The sequence below is a fragment of the Tamandua tetradactyla genome, chromosome 5 (assembly GCF_023851605.1).
Source record: "Tamandua tetradactyla isolate mTamTet1 chromosome 5, mTamTet1.pri, whole genome shotgun sequence".
NCBI classification, from domain to species: domain Eukaryota; kingdom Metazoa; phylum Chordata; class Mammalia; order Pilosa; family Myrmecophagidae; genus Tamandua; species Tamandua tetradactyla.
The window spans coordinates 194,576,693-194,599,211 of record NC_135331.1 but is presented as its reverse complement, the minus strand read 5'-3'; the positions used below and the strand labels follow the sequence as shown (position 1 = coordinate 194,599,211).

General features: G+C 41.7%; 1 long non-coding RNA gene across 1 annotated transcript; it reads left to right on the top strand.

Moving 5' to 3' along the window:
- The first annotated feature begins 51 nt into the window (after positions 1–51).
- Positions 52–21,368, top strand: LOC143685222 (uncharacterized). Its single transcript, XR_013176474.1, has 3 exons — positions 52–312; positions 8,702–8,758; positions 21,243–21,368. It is a non-coding gene; the product is annotated as an uncharacterized LOC143685222 (long non-coding RNA).
- The last annotated feature ends 1,151 nt before the right edge of the window (positions 21,369–22,519 follow it).

Here is a 22,519-nt window from a genome sequence, read left to right as displayed (position 1 = left end):
CCAATCCTCAGGCTCATCAAGCTTCCTTGAGCCCCGGAAAGCTCTTCCCTGCAGCGCAGCGCCTTTCCCCGAAAGGAATGTCTGTTGTGCCACGTGCTTTCAGTTGCTCTGAGCACGTCTCAATAACCGTTGATCAAAGAATTTCATAAGGATTCTATCCTTAATTTAGTACATATGCCGCAGAGTGGATTTTCCCGCCCTCACCGAGACGCCATTTACAGCAGAGGTGGCGGCCCGGAGTCACTTTACAGCCCTGTGCCCCCTGGATCTGTCAGCGCAGTGACCACAGCAGTGACGGCGCCTGTCTCTTGGGTCAGTTTTTTCATATGTCCAAATAATGCCCTTTGGGAATTTTCTCCAGGATTATTAGACCCAGTCAGGGAACACTTATTGCCTTTAGTTGTTTGTTTCTCTAATCTCTCTCACTCTTTTTAATTGTGAAATCTTACTGACAACATGAACTTTTCCATTTCAGCCACAAACATACAATTCAGTGGGATTAATCACACTCACAGTGCTGTGCTACCTTCACCACCATCCATTACCGTAACCTTCCATCACCCTAGATAGGAATCCTCCCCCTTCTCCCAACTCCCCCACTCCAGCAACCTGAACTGTACTTTCTATGGATTTGACCACTCCAGCAATGTTGTACAAGCTGTCCCTCAGTGTCTGACTTATTTACCTCAACTTGACATATTCGAGGCCCATCCGTGTAGAAGCAAGTGTCAGACCCTAAATCCTCTTTAAAATGTTGATGGGCCTTTGGGTTGCTCCTTTCCCTGGCCACTGTGAACGATAGTGCTGCGAACATTCGTATAAAAATATCTTCTGGAATCCCTGTTTTCAATTCCTTGTGGTATATGCCTACAACTGAGATGGTTGAGTCTCATGGCAGTTCCATGTCCAACCTCCTGAAGAACTGGAAACCTGTTTTCTACAGTGGTTGTACCATTTCCATTCCCACCAACAATGAACGAAGGTCCCATTTCCCTGCATCTTCACTCGCACTTGTTACTTTCCATAGTTTTAAATAATAGTGATTGCAGTGGTTATGAGGCGGTGTATGAGCTAGGGTTCTCTAGAGAAACAGAATCAGCAGAAGATAGCTGTAAATATAAGATTTATAAAAGTGCTTCACATAAACATGAGGATGTAGGGCAGGCTGTGAGCTGGCAGCTCCAGTGAAGGACCTCAATGAACTTCAGGAGAGGCAGGCTGGTTGAGGCAGGAAGAAGTGATTTTATCTTCTGAATCCTCCTTAAAAGCTTTCCGGTGATTAGATTAAGCATCACTCATTGCAGAAGACACTCCCCTTAATTGATTGCAGATGCAATCAGCTGTGGATGCAGTCAGTGTGGTCATGATTTAAGTCCATGAAATGTCCTCACAGCAACAGACAGGCCTGCACTTGCCCAACCAGACGACCAGGCACCACCCGGCCAAGTTGACACATGAACCAGACCATGACAGTCCACCCATGTCAACTTAGCATCTATACACATCACCTTAAACCAGACTTAATTTCTAAATAGAAAACAATAACAGACACATTTTTTCTTCACCTAATAACACTCAAGTGTCTTGCATACAACTGGAAATGCATTAAATCTCTCCAGAATGGGATGCAAGTCCTTGGGTAATATTCACTCTTAAACTTGATATCCTACAACTTAAATATGATAACATGAACAAAACAGCTTATATCATATGATAAAGGGGATAAAATGGAGAGGAAAACAAAGGTTTGATTTGTACATAAATATACAGATACTAATTACAAAACAAGGAAGAAATAGTCATACCATTACAGTCTTCCTTTCTGCAGTTGATCACGTGGTCATAGTTCATATTTTTCTCTACCTTCCTCCACTACCCATTCCATGCTCCCTTTACCCTCAGCAAGAACTTCCGCTGGCTGTGGTTCTTTGACTGCTGGGGTGACGCAAAACTTCATCCCTGAAATTTCAGAACTATTGGTAGTCCTGCCTGGATTGGGTTGTTGCAGTTTTCCATTGATTTTCATCATAGGGCATGGTAGTACTAAAAGATGCTCTAGGGGATCTCCTATATTCCAAGAAAATTCCTCTTTACCTCCATTGTGTAGTTGCAGTTCTATTTCCCCCTGATAGTCAGGATCAATCACCCCAGCCAGTTAAGTAATCCCCTTCTTGGCATGTTGATCCAGGGGCATGAGTAGCCCAAAGTGACCAGGTGGTAGTCTTAGATTCCAGTTCAATGGAATCATTGTTGTTTCTCCTGGTGGAAGCACTCCCCCTTCTGGAACTAAAACCTGTAGACCAGCAGAGCTCAGGGTTGCAGGGGAAGGAAGCAAAAATTTTCGTAGTGAATCATTAGAGGTAATAGTAAGTTGGTGCCACCCCCATTTCCACCCCTTGGTTCCTGGACCCATGGATCTTGGCTATGGGAGAAACAGCACCATAGCGTGGATGCTTAATTAGAGCATACACAGCTTCCTGGAGAACATTACCCCAGCCTTTCTAGGTATTGCCACCTTGTTGGCACTACCATTGAGTTTTCAAAAGGCTATTCCACCATTCTATCAATCCAGCTGCCTCTGGATGATGGGGAACATGGTAAGACCAGAGAATTCCATGATCACATGCCCGTTCCCGCACTTCAATTGCTATGAAGTAGGTTCCTTGATCAGAAGCAATGTAGTGCAGAATACCAGGATGGTGGATAAGGCGTTCTGCAAGTCAAAGATGGTTGTTTTGGCAGAAACATTGTGCGCAGGGAAAGCAGGGACATATATCTAAAGTATGTGTCTATTCCAGTTAGAACAAATCACTGCCCTTTCCAAGATGGAAGTGGCCCAATGTAATCAACCTGCCACCATGTAGCCGGCTGATCACCTCGGGAAATGGTACCAGATCAGGAATGAGTGTGGGTGTCTGCTGCTGACAGATTGGGCACTCAGCAGTGGCTGTATCCATTGGAAATCCATATTGCTGAGCCTGTGCATAACCTCCATCCCTACCACCATGACCACTTTGTTCATGAGCCCATTGGGCAATGACAGGAGTTGCTGTGGAAAGAGACTGACAGGTATCCACAAAATGGGTCATCTTATCCACTTGATTATGAAAAACTTCCTCTGCTGAAGTCACCCTCTGGTGAGCATCCCCATGGGATGCAAATATCTTCAAGTTCTTTGCCCACAGAGAAAGGTCTATTCACATACCTCTTCTCCAGACCTCTTTGTCACCAATCTTCCAATCATGCTCCTTCCAAGTCCCTGACCATCCAGCCAAACCATTAGCAACAGCCCATGAGTGAGCATACAAGTGCATCTCTGTCCAGTTCTTCTTCCAACAAAAATGAAGAAACAGGTGAACTTCTCAAAGTTCTGCCCACTGGAAGGATTTCCCCTCACCACTGACCTTCAGGGTTATCCTGGAAAGGGGTTGGAGTGGTGCAGCTGTCAACTTTTGGGTGGTACCTGCATATCATGCTGAACCATCTTTAACCCAGCCCTGAGTTTTCTCTTCCTCAGTCAACTGACTGTAAGGAACTCCCCAAAAGGCCATAGCTTTAGTCTGGGAAAGAGAAGGTAATGTGGCAGGAGTGGAGTCCATGGGCATTTGGGTCACTTCTTCATGTAACTTACTTGTGCCTTCAGGACCTGCTCTGGCACTGTCTTGTACGTACCATTTCCATTTCATGATAGAATGCTGCTGAGCATGCCCAAATTTATGGCTTGGTGGGTCAGACAACACCCAGCTCATGATAGGCAACTCATGTCTTATGGTAAGTTGGTGGCCCATGGTTAAGCGTTCAGTCTCTACTAAGGCCCAGTAGCAGACCAAAAGCTGTTTCTCAAAAGAAGAATAGTTATCTGCAGCAGATGGTAAGGCTTTGCTCCAAAATCCTAAGGGTCTGTGTTGTGATTCTCCTATAGGGGCCTGCCAAAGGTTCCAGACAGCATCTGTGTTTGCCACTGACACTTCCAGCACCATTGGATCTGCTGGATCATATGGTTCGAGTGGCAGAGCAGCTTGTGCAGCAGCCTGGACCTGTTTCAGGGGCTCCTCTTGTTCAGGTCCCCACTGAAAATTAGCTGCTTTTCTGGTCACTGGATAAATGGGCTGTAGTACCACACCCAAATGAGGAATATGTTGTCGCCAAAATCCAAAGAGACCAACTAGGCATTGTACCTCACTTTTTGTCATAGGAGGGGCCAGATAGAGCAACTTATCCTTCACCTTTGAGGGGATATCTCAATGTCCCACACCACTGGATGCATAGAAATTTCATTGAGGTGGAAGGCCCCTGTATTTTTGTTGGATTTATTTCCCATCTTCTAACATGCAGATGCCTTACCAGTAAATCTAGAGTAGTTACTACTTCTTGCTCACTAGGTCCAATCAGCATGATATCATCAATATAATGGACCACTGTGATGTCTTGTTGGAGGGAGAAACTATCAAGGTCCCTGTGGACAAGATTATGCTATAGGGCTGGAGAGTTGATATACCCCTGAGGTAGGCCCTTCCAGCTGCAAGCAAATTGTTTCTGGTGGTCCTTACTAACAGCTATTGAGAAAAAAGCATTTGCCAGATCAGTAGCTGCATGCCAGGTACCAGGGGATGTATTGATTTGCTCAAGCCATGATACCACATCTGGAACAGCAGCTGCAATTGGAAGTACCACCTGGTTGAGAAATATGATAATCCACTGTCATTCTCCAAGATCTACCTGTTCTCTGTACATGCCAAATAGGAGAGTTGAATGGGAATGTGGTGGGAATCACCATCTTGCATCCTTGAAGTACTTAAGAGTGGCAGTAATCTCTGCAATCCCTTCAAGAATCTGGTATTGCTTCTAATTTACTATTTTGCTAGGTGGGGGCAGTTCCAGTGCCTTCCACTTGGCCTTTCCCACCATAATAGCCCTCACTGCACGAGTTAGAGAGCCAATGTGGGGATTCTGCCAGTTGCTCAGTATGTCTATTCCAATCACGCCTTCTAGAACTGGGGAAATAACTACAGGATGGGTCCAGGGCCCCACTGGACCCACAGGGAGACAGACCTGAGCTAAAATTCCATTGATCACCAGACCTCCATAAGTCCCCACCCAGACTGGTGGACCAGAGTGATGTTTTGGGTCCCCTGGAATTAATGTCAGTTCTGAACCAGTGTCTAATAATCCCTGAAATATATGATCATTTCTTTTTCCCCAGTGAACAGTTACCCTGGTAAAAGGCCATCAGTCTCCTTGGGAAAGTCTTGGAGGAAGATTAACAGTATAAATTTGTGGCAGAGTAACAGGGTTCTCCCCCAAAGAGTCCTGGCTTCCCTTCATTCAAGGAGGTCTGGGTCTGTAAACTGTCTCATGTCGGGAAATTGATTAAGGGGCCGTGACCCTTTGTTTTTGTTATTCAAGTTAGACTTCTGTTCATTTGACCTAGAACTCTTCTGTTTATACAACTCCAACAAGGATTTCGTAGACTACCCATCTATTGTATTTCTAGGTACCCCATGATTTACTAGCCAGTGCCAAAAGTCTCTGTGAGTCAGATTATTTTGACAGCTGCTTTGAGTCTGCTATTATGATAGCCACATCCACCCTGTCTTTGGCTATTAAGTGCTGCCACCTGGCTTCTGTCAACTCGGGATCTGTTAATCCCCATTGTGTTTAAGGATTCCAGCTCGGTGACAGCAGTTCTTACAGTAATATCTACCTACAGAGAAGTGCAACTACAGAGCTCTTCAGGGATGATGGCGCTAGTCACAAATTTATTTCTCTCTGTTCTGATAAAAGGTGCATCCTCTGGACATTCCTGGGATGTAAGAGCAGGCTTTGCATGATAAATCCACTCTGACATTCCAATCTCTCCAAGCCTCTTGATCCCCTCATCTACATTATACCAGGGCAGTTCTGACATTTCACCCTCAGGTAATGTCGGCTACCTTTTGATCCATGTTTCAGCCAACCATCCAAACAAACTGTTAATGCCTTTTCTAACCCCTCAGGCTATAACATCAAATGCAGAATCTCTGCTTAGTGGGCCCATATCAATAAATTCAGCCTGATACAGCCTTATATTCCTCCCACCATTATCCCACACCCTTAAAATCCATTGCCACACATATTCCCCTGATTTCTGTCTATATAAATTGGAAAACTCACACAGTTCTTTTGGAGTATAATGTACCTCCTCATGTGTGAGATACTTTGTAACTCACCTTTAGGGGCCACTTGAGACTTTACTTATTGGTCTGGAAGAAATGAGGGGTGGTCAGGATGGGTAATGAAAAGAATTAAGCGTGTTTTTCAAGCCAATTGCTTCAGGGCATTCATTTGCAGTTTCATGTGGTGAAACATGCTTAATCACTCCAGGCAGAGAAGCAAGGGCTATTTCCCCATGGGGGGTAATTACATGCTTCACAGGCACTGAAGGGTTAATCCCTTCAGATGTAGGTTGGGTGGCCAACTCTGCAGGCTGGAGGTGGGGCGGTTATATCCTCAGGGCAGACTATTACAGGGTTATCTAGAGAAGACTCAGCATGACCTAGGGTTTCAACCTGTCCTCCAACATCATTATCAATCCATACGTCACCATCCCATTTTTCAGGGTCCCACTCCTTTCCAATCAATGCCCTCACTTTAATGGCAGACACATGCAACATTGAGATTTCAGTTTAAGTTGTAAAGTTGCTGCTCTAACAATGAGATTCTGAGTCTGATTTTCAGAGATCTCAAGTCTATGTCTACAGGAAATAAGATGTTGCTTCAGGGCACTTGTAGAAACTACAAGTGAGTAGTGAGTGCTCTCCCTCTGAGTTTAACTATCCCAACAACAAGCTTAGAGAATAGTCTGAGGCTCAAGCATACGGCCCTCTCCAGACGTTTTGTTAATGTATCCTGTCCTGGGCATGTGGGCATGGTTCTCGGAACTCCTCTATTGGCATGTATCCAAATTTCCTCTCTTCTCTAGGGAATTCTCTCACAGTCCCAGACACTCTGCTGTATATCCCAAGGCCAGCACATTCTGTCCCGGGCAGCTGAAGTTTGACTGTTCTCCCATGCCCTTCTGTAGGAGAGTTCTGTGAGCTGCCACGTACCCACAGGGCACGTTCTGGGGTGGTGAGCCGGAGATGAGTGTCTTGGTTCAGGCTGTCAGGGTGCCACCAGACAGGCCGGCTCCCAGGACATGCATGAGGGCCGCTCTGCTCTCGCTGGTGCGGGCAACTGGGCTGGCACAGAGAGCATGCACCAGCGCTGCTAAGGGCCACCTTGCTCCTGATTTGGTGTTTGCACTGTTAGTACAATCCTTAACTGGTTTCTGGGGCTCTGTAAAAGGTGACCTGACAGCACTTACTTGTTGTTTAAAACTCCTATGTGGGATGGGAACCACTCACTGAGCTACCTTCCACAACACCCTTTCAATTATAAAGGACTTATCATGTGCTTGTTCTCTGATAGGGCTGGAATCCACCCCCGTTACTCTGTCTGTGTGTGAACTCTCTAGCTACTCTTACTCGCCTGTTTTTCCATATCAACTATATCACCAATTTGGTTAGCTATAGAAAAATATGGGATACGATTTCTTTTTAGTAAGATTGTATCACATTTATAAGTGAATTTATAAAGGGAATTCATGTATTTTTTATGACATTTCCAGGAATGTCTTGGAATGCATGTCTATTTCTTCAGGACTACTTCTCTGGCTTTTAGGAGTCTCTAAACATTTTTCTTATATAGGTGTTGTGTATATCTTGCTAAGTTACTTCTAAAATGTTTTATTTAGTTAGTTTCACTATATTTTGCCATGTAAATTGTGTATCTTTTCTGTTCTATATTCTAACTGGTATTTGTTTGGATAAATTGATTTTTATATTGAATTAAAACCTGCTTCTTTGATAAATTTTCTCATTGTTTTTAACAAACTCTCTACTCAGTCTTTTGGGATTTTTCAGGAACATAATTATATTTGCAAATAGAGATAATTTTATCTCTTACTTCCCAGTTTTTATGCCTCCGATGGCTTTTTTTGTTTACTTGTAATGGTTAATATCTTCAACAAAATGTTAAATAATAGCAGACATAGTGAGCAACTTGTTTCCTCTTAATTATGCCAGAAAAACCTCTACTAATGCATTATACAAGGTACTGGTTTTTCACCTAAAGTATCAAATACAGTGTTATCATATTAAAGAAATAACTATTAACACTATTTTATTAAGAGCTTTTTAGCATGAACCTGTTTAATTTTATCAAATGTCTTTGCATGCACAAAGGTGATTAACTTATTTGATATGATGGATTATATCAGTGGATTTCCTAATATTTTCTAACTCTTGTTTCCCTGGAATAAAACCCATTGGTTATGATTTAAATTATGTCTATTTCTGTATGCTCATAGCTTTCCTGTCACATTTCCTTAAATTTTTAAATTGGAATTTATAAAGTGAGATTTGACTCACAGTTTCCTTTTTTTTGTTGATATTTGTCAGGTTTGTAGTCAATGTTACAACTGATTCATAGAAAAACTGTGTCTTCCTCCTTTTACTATTTTGTTTAACAGTTTAAATAGTATTGGGGCTACCACATTAATTTGCATAGAGCTGTACAAAGTAGTCTCATAATTTTTTAAATTTTATTTGCTTGATGCTTATTTACTCCTTATCATTTCTAATTTTATGTTTTTGTGCATTCTCTCCATTCTCATGACTAGGTTATTCAGTAATAAAAAAGAGACTTTCTTTGGATCAAGTGAATGGACCGTAACAAGGTAAGATCTTTTATAAATTTTATGTAACAAGGAGTTGCAAACTCTTATTCAAGAACACCATTTTTCTTGGTGTTCTGGTTTGCAAGTTGCTGAAATGTGACATAGCAGAACTGGAAGGACTTTTAAAAAGGGAAATTTAATCAGTTACAAGTTTACAGTTCTAAGGAAGTGAAAGTGTCCAAATTAAGGCACCAACAAGAGGTTACCTTCACTCAAGAAAGGCTGGTGGGTCAGAACCCTCTGTCACCAGGGAAGTCACGTGGCTGGCATCTGCTGGTCCCTTGCTCCTGGGCTCCATTGCTTTCAGCCTCTGTTCCTGTGGGGATTCCTTACTTTGCTTCTCTAGGGCTGGCTTTCATCTCTTGGCTTCCTTTGGTTCTCTCCAGTTTCGGCTTGCTTAGCATCTCATGGCAATGTCTGCTGGGCTCCAAGCATCTCCAAACATCCGTGTCTCTGTCCTCTGAAACACTGTTATTCAAGTGTGTACATCTGCTCTCTCTAGGCTCTGATGCTTCTGTCATTTCTGACTCTCCAAAACGTTTCCTCTTTTAAAGAACTCCAATAACTAATCAAGACCCACCTGGAATGGGTGGAGTCACATCTCCATCTAATCAAAGGTTAACACCCACAATTGGGTGTGTCCTATCTCCATGGAGATAATCTAATAAAAAGATTCCAACCTACATTATTGAATCAGGATTAAAAGAAACGGCTGCCTACCAGATTGAATCGGGATTAAAACATGGCTTTTCTGAGGTACATAATATGTTCAAACCAGCACACCTGGTAAACTCAAAATGCGGAAAGTACTTCCTTGGACTTGCTTATATGGTGTATTTTCCTTGCTGAACTCAAATCACAGAAAACATTTCTTAGAACTTGCTAACCCTGGCGTATCTACTGCTGAGAATCTGTAACAGATGTTCCCGTGACCTACCCCTCTTATTCTCGTCTCCTTATTTACTTTTCTCATGACCAATATAAATGCCAGAAACCTATGAAATCTCTGGTTATATCAAAAGATCCTCTGCTGCCAGTGATTAAAGGTTTTTATTTTCTCACCTATTTTACGAAGGTCTTGTTTCAGGACTCTTGACAGAATTGAAAGAGAAAGTCCAGAAAAACACCTAAGTGCACCTGGAAATTTACCTTATGATTAGGGTAGAAAAATGGAGTCTGTAATAAATGAGTTTAGGAAAATCAGGCAGCCACTTGTATAAGGGTGAATCTGAAGCTTTACTTCACCCCATACACCATGCTTAATTCCCAGTAGATCAGAAATCTAAATGTAAAAGAATAAAAGGAACTGTAAAGATACTAGAAGATAATCCCAGGAGTGAGGAAAATCTTTCTAACTGTGGCACAAAACTCAGAGGACCTACAAGAGAACTCAAATTCAAAGAAAATTTTGATTTTGCATTAAAACAAAATAAAAATAATTTTTTTGCAAGGCAGGATTCGCTGTTAACAGAGGCAAAACCTGGGCAAAATTTCAAATTATATTATAAACTTGTTATCCCTAATATATTAAGGAGCTCTAAACATTGAAAATAAAAAGGCCAATAACCCAAAAGTGAAAGGAGCAAAAAATATGCACGGTTCTTAGAAAAACCTAAGATGGCCCAAAAACATAAGAAAAAAAGATGCTCAACTTTATTCATAATAAGAGAAATGCAAATTAAGACTTTCATTTATTGATGGTCAGAAATCTAATATTTGGTGTTATGCCCTGACACTGGGACTTTGGGGAAACATGCATTCTCACCCAGAGCTGACAGGAGTAGAAAAGGGTGTGCCCTTTATGGAAAGGAGCTTGATTGTAGCTCACAAACGTTATGTGCATTTTCCTCCTGCTCAGTAAATCCACTGTGAGTAATTCATCCCAAAGGTGCATAGGTAAGCATATAAAATGACATCTGACTTCTGTCGTTTTCTTATTTATATTATAAACGGACTAGAAAGTATCCAGATGTCCATTAATTGGGGAACAGATTGATTGATCTGTGCCATATACCGGCAGCTGTAAAAGGAATGAAGAAGGGCTCTAAACTTTTGCATGGTATAATCTCCAGTAAAATATAAAAATAAAAAATGAAAGAAATACACTTTAAAAAATTAAATAATGTAAGGGTCAGTGTATATTTTATGCTGCTATTTTTATAAGAAGTAAGGAATGGGAACAATATATAAATATAATGTGTTATATTTGCATAAGGCCACTCTGGAAGGACAGCCTCAATCTAATGACATCTAAAGAAAACAATACTCATCGAGTTCTTGCACATTTCTAGCAGTTTTTCTGAGACTTGAAGGTCAGTTTGCCTTCAAAAATCGTCTCACTTTTTTTTCATAAGTATTCTAAATGTATTGTTCCATTGTCTTCCAGTTGAAAGCGTTACTATAAAAAATCCAATGCCAATTTCATTTTTTCTTTTATTAGTGCCTTGAACTTTCTACCTAGATTTACAAAGGATATTTTTTTCTTTTTATTTAGTCATTTAAGTACCTTATATATATTTATTTAGTCATTTCAGTACCTTATATATATCATACCACTGCCTTCTCACCTCCATGGTTTCTGATGAGAAATTGGTGCTTAGTCTTACTGAGGATTCCTTGTATGTGACAATTGCCTTTCTCTTGCTGCTTTCAGAATTCTGTCTTTATCTTTGGCATTTGACATTCTAATGAGTGTGTTTCTCTGAGTAGGTTTATTAGGATTAATTTTGTTTGGAGTACATTGCGCTTCTTGGAAATGTATATTTGTGTCTTTCATAAGGTTGAGAATATTTGGCCATCATTTCCTCAACTATCATTGCTGCCTCTTTTCCTTCTCCTGGGACACACAAAAGCATGTGCTTGTATACTTCATGCTGTCACTCAAATCCCTGAGGCACTACTCAATTTCTTTTGTTTTTCTGACTGTATAAGTTCAATTGTTCTGACGTCTAGTTCTCCAGTTCTTTCTTCTGCCTGTTCAAATCTGCATTTTATGCCTTCAGTGTATTTGTATTCACTATCATTGGGCCTTTCATACCCACAATTTCTGTTATGTTTCCTTTTATACTTTCAGATTCCTCTTTATGCTCACATATTGTCTTCTTAATATCCCTTAGCTTTTTATCACATTTTCCTTCATCTCTTTTAATTAACTTAGGTTTGTTTGAACATCTTTGATTTGTTCTTCCCACTTCTGAGTCTCCTCTGAGGTTTTAATTTGTTCCTTTGACTGAGTCGTAGCTCCCTGTTTCTTAGTATGGCTTGTATTTTTTTGCTTATGTCTAGGCAGCTGATTATCTCTATGAGTTAACTCTGAAAGTCTTTCTCTCCCTCTTGTGTAAGGTTTCATAGTAGACTGGGTTTATGTTAGAGCTGTTATTTGACTCATGGTCCAGCTTGTTTCAGATCCTTGGCATAGCCCACATTGAACTTTCCAGCTTCCCCCCAGGGGCCCTTTGCTTGCAGCCTCCTCAGTGGCTTGTGCTCTGCCTGGAACTCTGCAGACTTGGGTCCCTGTTCTGGGATAGGCGTAGGGGTCTCACTCACTGTGTGAGTGGCCTGTGGTCTCCGTCATGGTAAGGGGACCTGGGCCACTGCTTCTTAGTGTCCCCAGGCTGCACGAGACCAACACTGGGCAGGAGCAAAATTTCCCACCTGATATTTTCTTTTTCTTCAGTTCGGCATTTGTGGAGTCCTTCTCAGCCTTTGCCACCCTCCAGAGTTCTAAGCAAGTGGGATTTGACTTTTATTCACTAAATCTCTGGGATGCTTTTTCAGGGGATACCTTAGGCCGCCATGCTGATAACATCCTTCTCCTAAATATATTGCTATTTTTTGTTTTAAGCCATCTATTATCTTTTTTCTTTGCATGGGCTGGCACCAGGAATGGAACCTGGGTCTCTGGCATGAGAGATGAGAATTCTGCCACTGAGTCTCTGTTGCACTGCCCTCTATTATCTTTTAAGCACATTTTTTAAATTAGGGAAAAAAAAGACTTTTGCATTTACCTACAGAATTACCATTTCTGGGATTGTTTTTCTTCAACCTGGAGGACTTCCTTTAACATTTCTTTTAATGCAGGTTTCTTGGTGATAAATCATTTCAGCTTTTATATATATGAAAAAACCTTTAGTTATTGATATGTACTGTATATTCACACACCATGTAATCATCCAAACTGTATAATCAATGGTTCACAATATCATCATATAGCTGCCTTTATCATCATAATCGACATTTTGTTTACCTTTTTGTGAAAAATTATATATATATACAAAAAAGCAATAAATTGATTCAGTCAAGATGGCGGCTTAACAACGTGCACATTTTAGTTCGTGCTCCAGAACAACTACTAAATAACAAGAAACAGTGCAGAACAGCTCCTGGGGCCACGTCAGTGACTAGACACACAGTGTGCCCCAGTCTGGACCAGCTGGACTGGCTGTGAGCCCCTACAGAACCGTAAGTTCCCAAAGCTGTGGCGGCCAGCGCCCATCCCCTACAGGCTGCTTCCCAGAGGTGAAAGGAAAGAGACTTTACCAGCAACAGGGACTGAGCACAATCAAATACCAATTGTGGAATTAATTAACAAATTCTGACTACTAAAAATAGGCCCCCAGCTTAGGTGAACCTGGTCAAAGCAGAGGTTGCTCATTTTTGCCCCAGTGCCAAGGAGGCAGGGCTGACAGAAAAAAGGGGAAAAAAAGAAGGAAACAGAGGTATTTGTGGCTGTGTTTCTACAAAGTCTTGACTGCCTTTGGATATAGCGGCAGGACTTCTCAGGCTGCAACTGCCCCAAGTGTAGGCAGAAGTGAACTCTTTTGGGGGCTTGTCTGGAGCCTGTGCCTTCCCCAGGGGAGGGGTGAAGTCAAACTCAGGTGGAACCCCTCCCTTAAGGAATTCAGACACCAGGGCTTGGCAATTTGAAGCCATTAAAACCAGCCTACAACCTCTCCTCTGTCTCCACCACGCCCCCAGCAGGGAGAGTCTGCCAAAGTTAAAGATACCACATCATCTTATGCTGGTGGGACCTGCAGGCAGACAAGTGCCATATACTGGGCAGGATAAGAAAAACAGAGGCCAGATTTCACAGGAAAGTCTTTCAACCTGCTGGGTCTCACCCTCAGGGAAAACTGACACAGGTGACTCTTTCCTCCTGATAGGAGGCCAGTTTGGTCTGGGAAAATCCGGCTGGGGTCTGTAATTGTCCCGGCCCGCGGGACGATCAACCAGGCTCTAAGTCCTGTAAGGGAGGAACGGTATGGGACAAGAGACACGAAGAATGACAGCAAGACAAATATTCTGATCAAGCTGCAGAAGTTTATAGAAAAGGCTGGGTATATACACACTCTAGGTGAGAAGGTAGCAGTACGGACAGGTGGCCATCTCTGATTGGGTGAATAAGGACAAGGGGATGATTTGGGGTTGGTGACTGCTGTGGTCAGGGTGGAGGGCAGATGGACAGTTAGTTTTTTTGGTGTAAACTATTACTACTTCCATGAAGAAAGCTAATTATAGCTTAGGCTGTTCTTTGTTTCAGCCCTGGCAGCCATGTTACATGTTTCCGGCATTGCTGAGGGTGGAATTTATACATGTTACTTTAATTGTCTCCAACATATAATACCAAAGTAGATCCTCCTAAGGGTGGGGTGGGGAGGAAAGGCACCATACAAGCAGGGCAAGAAACAAGAAAACAAGAACTGAAAAATTCTCCTCTGCTAAACAAAACTTAAGCTAGAGGTCCAGATAAAGCTGAACTGAATGTCAAAGAACAGATAGACAGCAAATTCATCCAGCAAGAAAACCCTAGGTAAAAGAAGTGAAAGCAATCTCCAGAATAAAATAATTAAGGTAATTAAATGCCTAGACACCAGCAAAAAATAACAAATCACACTAGAAAATTGAAGATATGGCCCAGTCAAAGGAACAAACCAACAATTCAAATGACATACAGGAGCTGAAACAATTAATTCAGAATGTACGAACAGACATGGAAAACCTCATCAAAAGCCAAATCAATGAATTGAGGGAGGATATAAAGAAGGCAAGGAATGAACAAAAAGAAGAAATGGAAAGTCTGAAAAAACAAATCACAGAACTTATGAGAATGAAAAGCAAGGTAGAAGAGATGAAAAAAACAATGGAAACCTACGATGGTAGATTTTCGAGAGACAGAACATAGGACTAGTGAACTGGAGGACGGAACATCTGAAATCTGACAAGAAAAAGAAAATATAGGGAAAAAATGGAAAAATATGAGCAGGGACTCAGGGAATTGAAAGACAATATGAAGTGCACGAATATACATGTTGTGGGTATCCCAGAATGAGAAGAGAAGGGAAAAGGAGGAGAAAAACTAATGGAGGAAATTATCACTGAAAATTTCCCAACTCTTATGAAAGACTTAAAATTACAAACCCAAGAAGTGCAGCATACCCCAAAGAGAATAGATCCAAATAGACATACTCCAAGACATTTACTAATCAGAATGTCAGAGGTCAAAGAGAAAGAGAGAATCTTGAAAGAAGCAAGAGAAAAGCAATCCATCACATGCAAGGGAAGTCCAATAAGACTATGCACAGATCTCTGAGCAGAAACCATGGAGGCAAGAAGACAGTAGGATGATATATTTAAATTATTAAAAGAGAAAAACTGCCAACCAAGAATTCTATATCCAACAAAATTGTCCTTCAAAAATGAGTGAAAAATTAAAACATTTTCAGACAAAAAATCACTGAGAGAATTTGTGACCAAGAGACCAGCTCTGTGAGAAATACTAAAGGGAGAAACAGATACGAAGACAAAAGAGAGAGGTGTGGAGAAGAGTGTAGAATGGAAGACTATGAGTAAAGGTTAAAAAAAGGAAAATTAGATATGACATATAAAATCCAAAAGGCAAAATGGTAGAACAAAGTACTACCCATGCAGTAATAACACTGAATGTTAATGGATTAAGCTCTCCAATCAAAAGACATAGTCTGGCAGAATAGATTAAAAAACAGGACCCATCTATATGCTGTCTCTACTCAAAGGACATGAGGGCAAGGACACAAATGGATGTTGACACACCAATGTTTATAGCAGCATTATTTACAATCACCAGGAGATTGAAGCAGCCAAAATGTCCATCAACAGACGGTTGGCTAAACAAACTGTAGCATTTACATAAGACGGAATATTATGCTGCTGTAAGACAGAATAAAGTTATGAAGTATGTAACAACATGGATGGACCTTAAGGACATTATGCTGAGTGTGATTAGCCAGAAACAGAACAACAAATACTGTATGATCTCATTGATATGAACTGACATTAGTGAATAAACTTGGAATATTTCGCTGGTAACAGAGACCATCAGGAGCTAGAAATAGGGTAAGATATTGGATAATTGGAGCTGAAGGGATACAGACTGTGCAACAGGACTGAATATAAAAACTCAGAAATGGACAGCACAATATTACCTAACTGTAATACAATTATGTTAAAACACTGAATGAAGCTGCATATGAGAGTGATAGAGGGAGAAGGGTTGGGGCTTAAATGAAATCACAAAGAAAGATAGACGATGAAGATTGAGATGGTAAAATCTAGGAATGCCTAGAGTGTATAATGATACTTACTAAATGTACAAATCTAAAAAATGTTTTTGCATGAGGAAGAGCAAAAGAATGTCATTACTGCAGTGTGCTTAAAATAGATGATAATTAATATTTTAAAATTTCAACTTATGTGTGAAATTAAAGCAAAAAATGTTTATTTGGTAAAAATTTATACTTTGACTAGTGCATCTCCTAATATAACTTATGTGTAGGTAGTTGGTTGAACAACATAAGTACATGGAACTTTGTATAGGACATGAGATTTTGTTGGTTTGTCCAGGTGATGCCCTGATGAATCCCAGAGTGATTTAATTAGTGAGTGGAAAAGTATTTGCAAAGTCGCCTTTGGGGAATGGTGAGAACGGGGGAAAACTCAACTTCCCCAAGTTGAATTCTTGATATTCTCACAAGCAGCGTGGACAGCCAAAGCTATAGGCTGAGCCCCCAGTCTTGGGGTTTGTTCATATGAAACTTAACCCTACAGAGTATAGGTCAAGTCCACTTAAAATTCGACCTAAGAGTCATCTCCAAGAGAACCTCTTTTGTTGCTCAGATGTGGCCTCTCTCTCCAGCCAACACAGCAAGCAAACTCACCACCCTCCCCCTGTCTATGTGGGACATGACTCCCAGGGGTGTGGATCTTCCGGGCAATGTGGGACAGAAATCCTAGAATGAACTGAGACCTAGCATCAAGGGATTGAGAAAACCTTCTCGACCAAAAGGGGGAAGGGTGAAATGAGAGAAAATGTCAATGGCTGAGAGATTCCAAACAGAGTCGAGAGGTTATCCTGGAGGTTATTCTTACACATTAAGTAGATATCACCTTGTCAACCAAGATGTAATGGAGAGGCTGGAGGGAACTGCCTGAAAATGTAGAGCTGTGTTCCAGTAGCCATGTTTCTTGATGATGATTGCATAAGGATATAGCTTTCACAATGTGACTGTGTGATTGTGAAAACCTTGTGTCTGATGCTCCTTTTATCTACCTTGTCAACAGAGAGTAGAACATATGGAACAAAAATAAATAATAGGGGGAACAAATGTTAAAATAAATTTAGTTTGAAATGCTAGTGATCAATGAAAGGGAGGGATGGGTAAGGTGTATGGTATGCAAATTTTTTTTTCTGTTTTTGTTTTATTTTTCTGTTGTCTTTTTATTTCTTTTTCTGAATTGATGCAAATGTTCTGGGAAATGATCATGATGATGACTATGCAACTATGTGATGATATTGTGAATTGCTGAGTGTACGTGTTGGGAATATTTGTGTTTCTTTCGTGTAATTTTTTTTAATTAATAAAAATTTTTTAAAAAGCAATAAATTTCAAAGCACATCACAACAATTAGTGGCAGAACAGATTTCAGAGTTTGGCATGGGTTAGAATCCCACCATTTTATATTTTTACTTCTAGCTGCTCTAAAGTACAGGAGATTAAAGTAAATACCAGTATAAAGATTCAGCACTCATTTGTTAAACATGAACTTCTCTGTATAACTCCACCGTCACTTTTATCTTTCTGCCACTCTTTAGGGGTATTTGGGCTATGGCCATTCTAACTTTTTCATGTTGGAAGGGGCTGTTGATAATATGGGGTAGAGAGATGGAACTATCTGATGTTCTGGAGAGGCTGGGCCCCAGCATTTCAGGACTTATTGTCCAGGGACCTATCTGGAGGTTATAGGCTTCAGGAAAGTTACCCTAGTGCATGGAACCTTTGTAGAATCTTATATAATACCCTAGGTGTTTTTTAGGATTGGTGAGATTGGTTTTGGTTGGGGGCTGGCAAGTTATAATAGGTAGCAATGTCTAACCAAAGCTTGCTTAAAAGTGATCTCCAGAGTAGACTCTCAACTCGATTTGAACTCTCCCAACCACTGATACCTTATTTGTACACTTCTCTTCCCCCTTTTGGTCAGAATGAAATTGTTGACCCCATGGTGCCACGGTCAGGCTCATCCCTGGGAGTCATCTCCCACCCCACCAGGGAGACTTTCACTCCTTGAGGTCATGTCCCACGTAGGCTGGAGGGCAATGATTTCACTTGCAGGTTTGGGCTTAGAGAGAAGCCGTATCTGAGCAATGAAAGAGGTCCTCCAGAAGTAACTCTTGCCTAAGAGCATATATACAGGCTAAGCTTCCCCACTATATACACAAGCTTCACAAGAGCAAGCCTCAAGATCATGGGCTTGACCTACTGATTTGGGTGTCCCTAATGTTTGACACACTATCGACGGTTTCCACGTTGGTAAAGTTTAATAGTTCCATATTTTTTCTCCCATCCCTCAAGGGACCTTGCCACTACTTTTTAATTATCTGATTAATGCACTCTGGGATTTATCCAAGCATCACATTAAGTGATACAGGATTCAAGTCCTTCATTCCTATTCTGGACTCCCTATATTTGGATTGTTCAAATGATCTATCCAGACAAGTTGAGTTAGATTATGTACTACACAAAATTTACATTCTGGACAAAATAAAACTTTCTTCCTTTGGTCTCAAAGAGTATATGAGGTTCTAAAACACAGAAAAATGCCTTCCTTACTGCTGTATTCTGAATTACTTTAATCCTGACCCATCGGTTTTGTTTTTATCTCTAACAGGTTATACATATATAAAACAGCTTCTCAAAATCCAGAAATAACAATTACCACTCAGAACTAAAAGTGACTATAAGAGCTTATAATTGCCTTTTGTTCTTGAAAGGTATTTTGAAAGATATGTAGAATTCAAGGTCGACTTTTTCATTCAGTGCTTTAAAGGTATTGCACTATTAAACCTTGGATTGCATTGTTTCTAATGAGAAGTTTTCAGTCCTTACTTTGGAGTACTTTTTTCCATATTTCTTCTGCTTAGGGTTCATCGAGCTTTTCGGGTCTGAGAGTGTATAGTTTCAACCCAATTTGAAAATTTTTCATCTATGATTTTTTTCAAATATGTTTTCTATTATGGATTATGAAGCTCTATGATTAGATGCTTAAAATATTTTGGTTTGTCACTTCCCTTTGATGAAGGGGGCTCTCTCTCCACCCCTCTCCTGTCCTTTTGGGATGCAAATTACACCTATATCTGGCTGTTGGATGGCGTCCCCCAGTTCACTAATACTTTATATGTTCATTTTTTACTCTTCTTTCCTTTTCCATCTTTCATTTTGGATACTCCTATTGTCATGTTGTGTACTTCACTTTTATTTCACAATGTATAATTTTCTCTTAATCCCATTCTGTGAATTTTTCATTTCCTCCATTGTATTTTAATCTCCAATCAGAGTTTCCATCTCCCTCCTCTCTTTTCTTTCTACCCTTTCCTCTGCCAGGTAACATGAGCTCCACAATCATTCACCCCCTCTCTGTCCCAGTCTCTTCTTCTCAGTAATTTGGACAGACTTGCTGCTGAACAGGCTTCTTTCATTCTGTTAAATTTCTCAATCTGAAGGAGAATAACTGTTTTCTACCTCATTTTTATGGAATTAAAAATTCACAAATGTATACTATAGGCCTTATATTTCCAAACCTTGTATCTCATCTACTAATTATAACTTGAAGGCTCCTACCCAGTCACAACGTATGTGTGTTTTATTGAATGCCCTATAGCACTTAGCACTGTATAAAGTTTCAGTAATAGGGAGAAATGCTGAGGAGTGTCTTGAAAATGAGATTGATTTTCTGATTGAAAGGATACGAGACATCAATAGTTTACAGAATTATAATAGTTGAGCAATGAAGGTCAGCCCACTGCCATTTCTCTTGACAAACACCCCACACACACAGACACATGTGACACACAAAATGTGAATGCCCTCCTCAGGACAAAGTTCTTGGGTTGAACTTTCTCACATGAAAACTTTGTTCATATGATTGAGGATGGAGAATGAGTTAGAAGACATACAAAGTAAATTTCTTAGTTCCCTACACTATAACCTGAGACGAGATGCAGGGTCATACAATTTATTGAGGGAGTGGTCTTCACCATGGGGACCAGGAAGTAGTTAAGCAAGAATACCAGGTCAGGTGAAGTCTGGCCTTGGCCTGACTCATGTGGCAAGCGGCTCTGGGGTCGTTGAGACAAAGTCCAGTATAGATGTCTCCAAACAGCCAAAGTCGTTAACTGGTAAAGGTCAGATGGACTAGCTCTTGGGGAAATGGCTGTAGTGGCTTGTAAAAATAAATGGAAAAATGAAAAAAGAAGAGGTCGGGAAGAGTGCAAGATCATGTGCTACTCTAAAACAACTGGATGAGTAGAAAATACCCCTACATTTCAATTTTATGGCTGAAGTGTCACCATTCCATATGTTATCTATTAATTTAGAAAAAATAACAGCTTTTATTTACTTGCTAACATAAAGTACTAATTTTGGTTTAATATCTGGAAACTATCTGCAAGTTCAGTGTTATTGAAAGGATTAACTGTTTGGCACAAAACAATTGTTTAATAAATAAGAATAAAAGAAATGAAAACAACAATAATACTGATCTTTACTGATTCCTTATTTATTTGCCAGATAATCTTCTAAAGTGTTTTATGTGTATTTTACTCATCAAGTTATCCCATCAATTTATTACTATTTCCATTTCACATATGAGAAAAGGGAGTTCCAATGAGTGGAAGCAATTTGCCCAAGTCACATGAGCTATTAAGTGGACTATCTGAGCTCTTCAGTGCAGGCAGTATGAACTGGTTGAACAAGGTCTCAAGTGAAATGAACAGAGGTGGGTTTCAGGAGTGGTTAGGGGACAACTTAATCTTGCTATGTATAGTAATTAGAATAAAATTGTGGTTACATTCTGAATAGTATGAAAAAGTTAAAAATAACTTGAAAACATTTGCCAGTGATTTTACCCAAAAGCCAAGGAGACCCTCTCTGATTACCGTGTGTCCCTCCCGTAGGTCTCCTACTCCTTCTTGGTGTATTCCTCTCCGCGGACTCCCTCAGGATCCGGCGGGTTCACTTACCGGACGTGTCCATTTCTTGGTTGTTTGTGTTGCCCCCAAAGAACGCGAGGCTCCATGAGAACGGTGAGTTTTTACCTCCGTTCAGTGCTGTGTTTCTCCTGCTCGGAAGTATGCCTGGCACATAAAATACCAGCAGTTCATGTTTGCTGCATTAACGGATGAGTGAAGGAAAGGCGTGGAGGGGAGAAGTCCCTGAGTCCCGGGGCCGAGGCCGAGCAGCTGGGGAGTGACCGACCTCTCCACCTGCCCTGGCCGCCCGGCTCAGGGCGTGTAGGCTCGGACTGTTTCAACTGCGGGGGTTATCAATCTTACGACGTCACGTTCTTTCCTGGAGCGGACTGACATGGGAGTTTAATTGTTCTTCTACATACATCGTTCAAAATAGTGAGATACTCCTGCAAACATCCTACTTTTCTTTTAAGCCATCGTGAGCTCGTCGCTCATTGACTCATCTTAACTCATGAAATCGATTACGAGCTGAAGACGGTCAGCACCGAGGACAGCGCGAATCCACACACTGCAGCGCCCCAAACACCTGGCCCCAGGGTCCTGCAAAACAAAGCACCCGCAGGGGTGAGCGCCTCGCACCCCAGTCGCGTGACTCTTCCGCAGTGGTTTGTATTGAAATAGTCTAAGAATCTACTTTTTTAAAAAAGAGCAAGGAATCGAGGCCCTCTGGGACTCAAACCGAGGGTCCCCTGTTTACGAGGCCAGCGCTGAGCTGCACGGGCTGACTTCTGCGTGGGATAAGTGAAGCGACGTGACATCTCCAACCGCGCCGAGGCCGGGGCGAGCTGCAGTCTCAGGGACGCAGGAGTGAAAACACCCGAAGGACCTTCCTCGTAGCTCAGGGGAGAGCGTCGCAGGGGGTCAAGGCTGGGCAATGCGCAGCCACGAGCGTGAAAAGGATCACACACATACCCCGCAGCAGGTTAAAAGGAAGCAAACCGGACCGCTGGACGTCGGAGGAAGGCGGGAAGCTACAGCCTGTGGGCAGCAGACAGTCTGCGCGGAGCTGCGCGTGGGCCTGGCTCTGCCCCCGGTGGTCCCGCCCCCGCGGCCCCGGTCGCGGAGACGCTGGCGCCTCGCCTCCCCGGCCCCTAGGGCGCAGGGCGGAGGAGGGGTGCGGAGGGCCCGCGGGGGATCGGCCCTCGTGGGGTGGCCGCTGGCGGGACCCGCCGTCCGGGGCCGGGAGGACCGACCACCGCCCC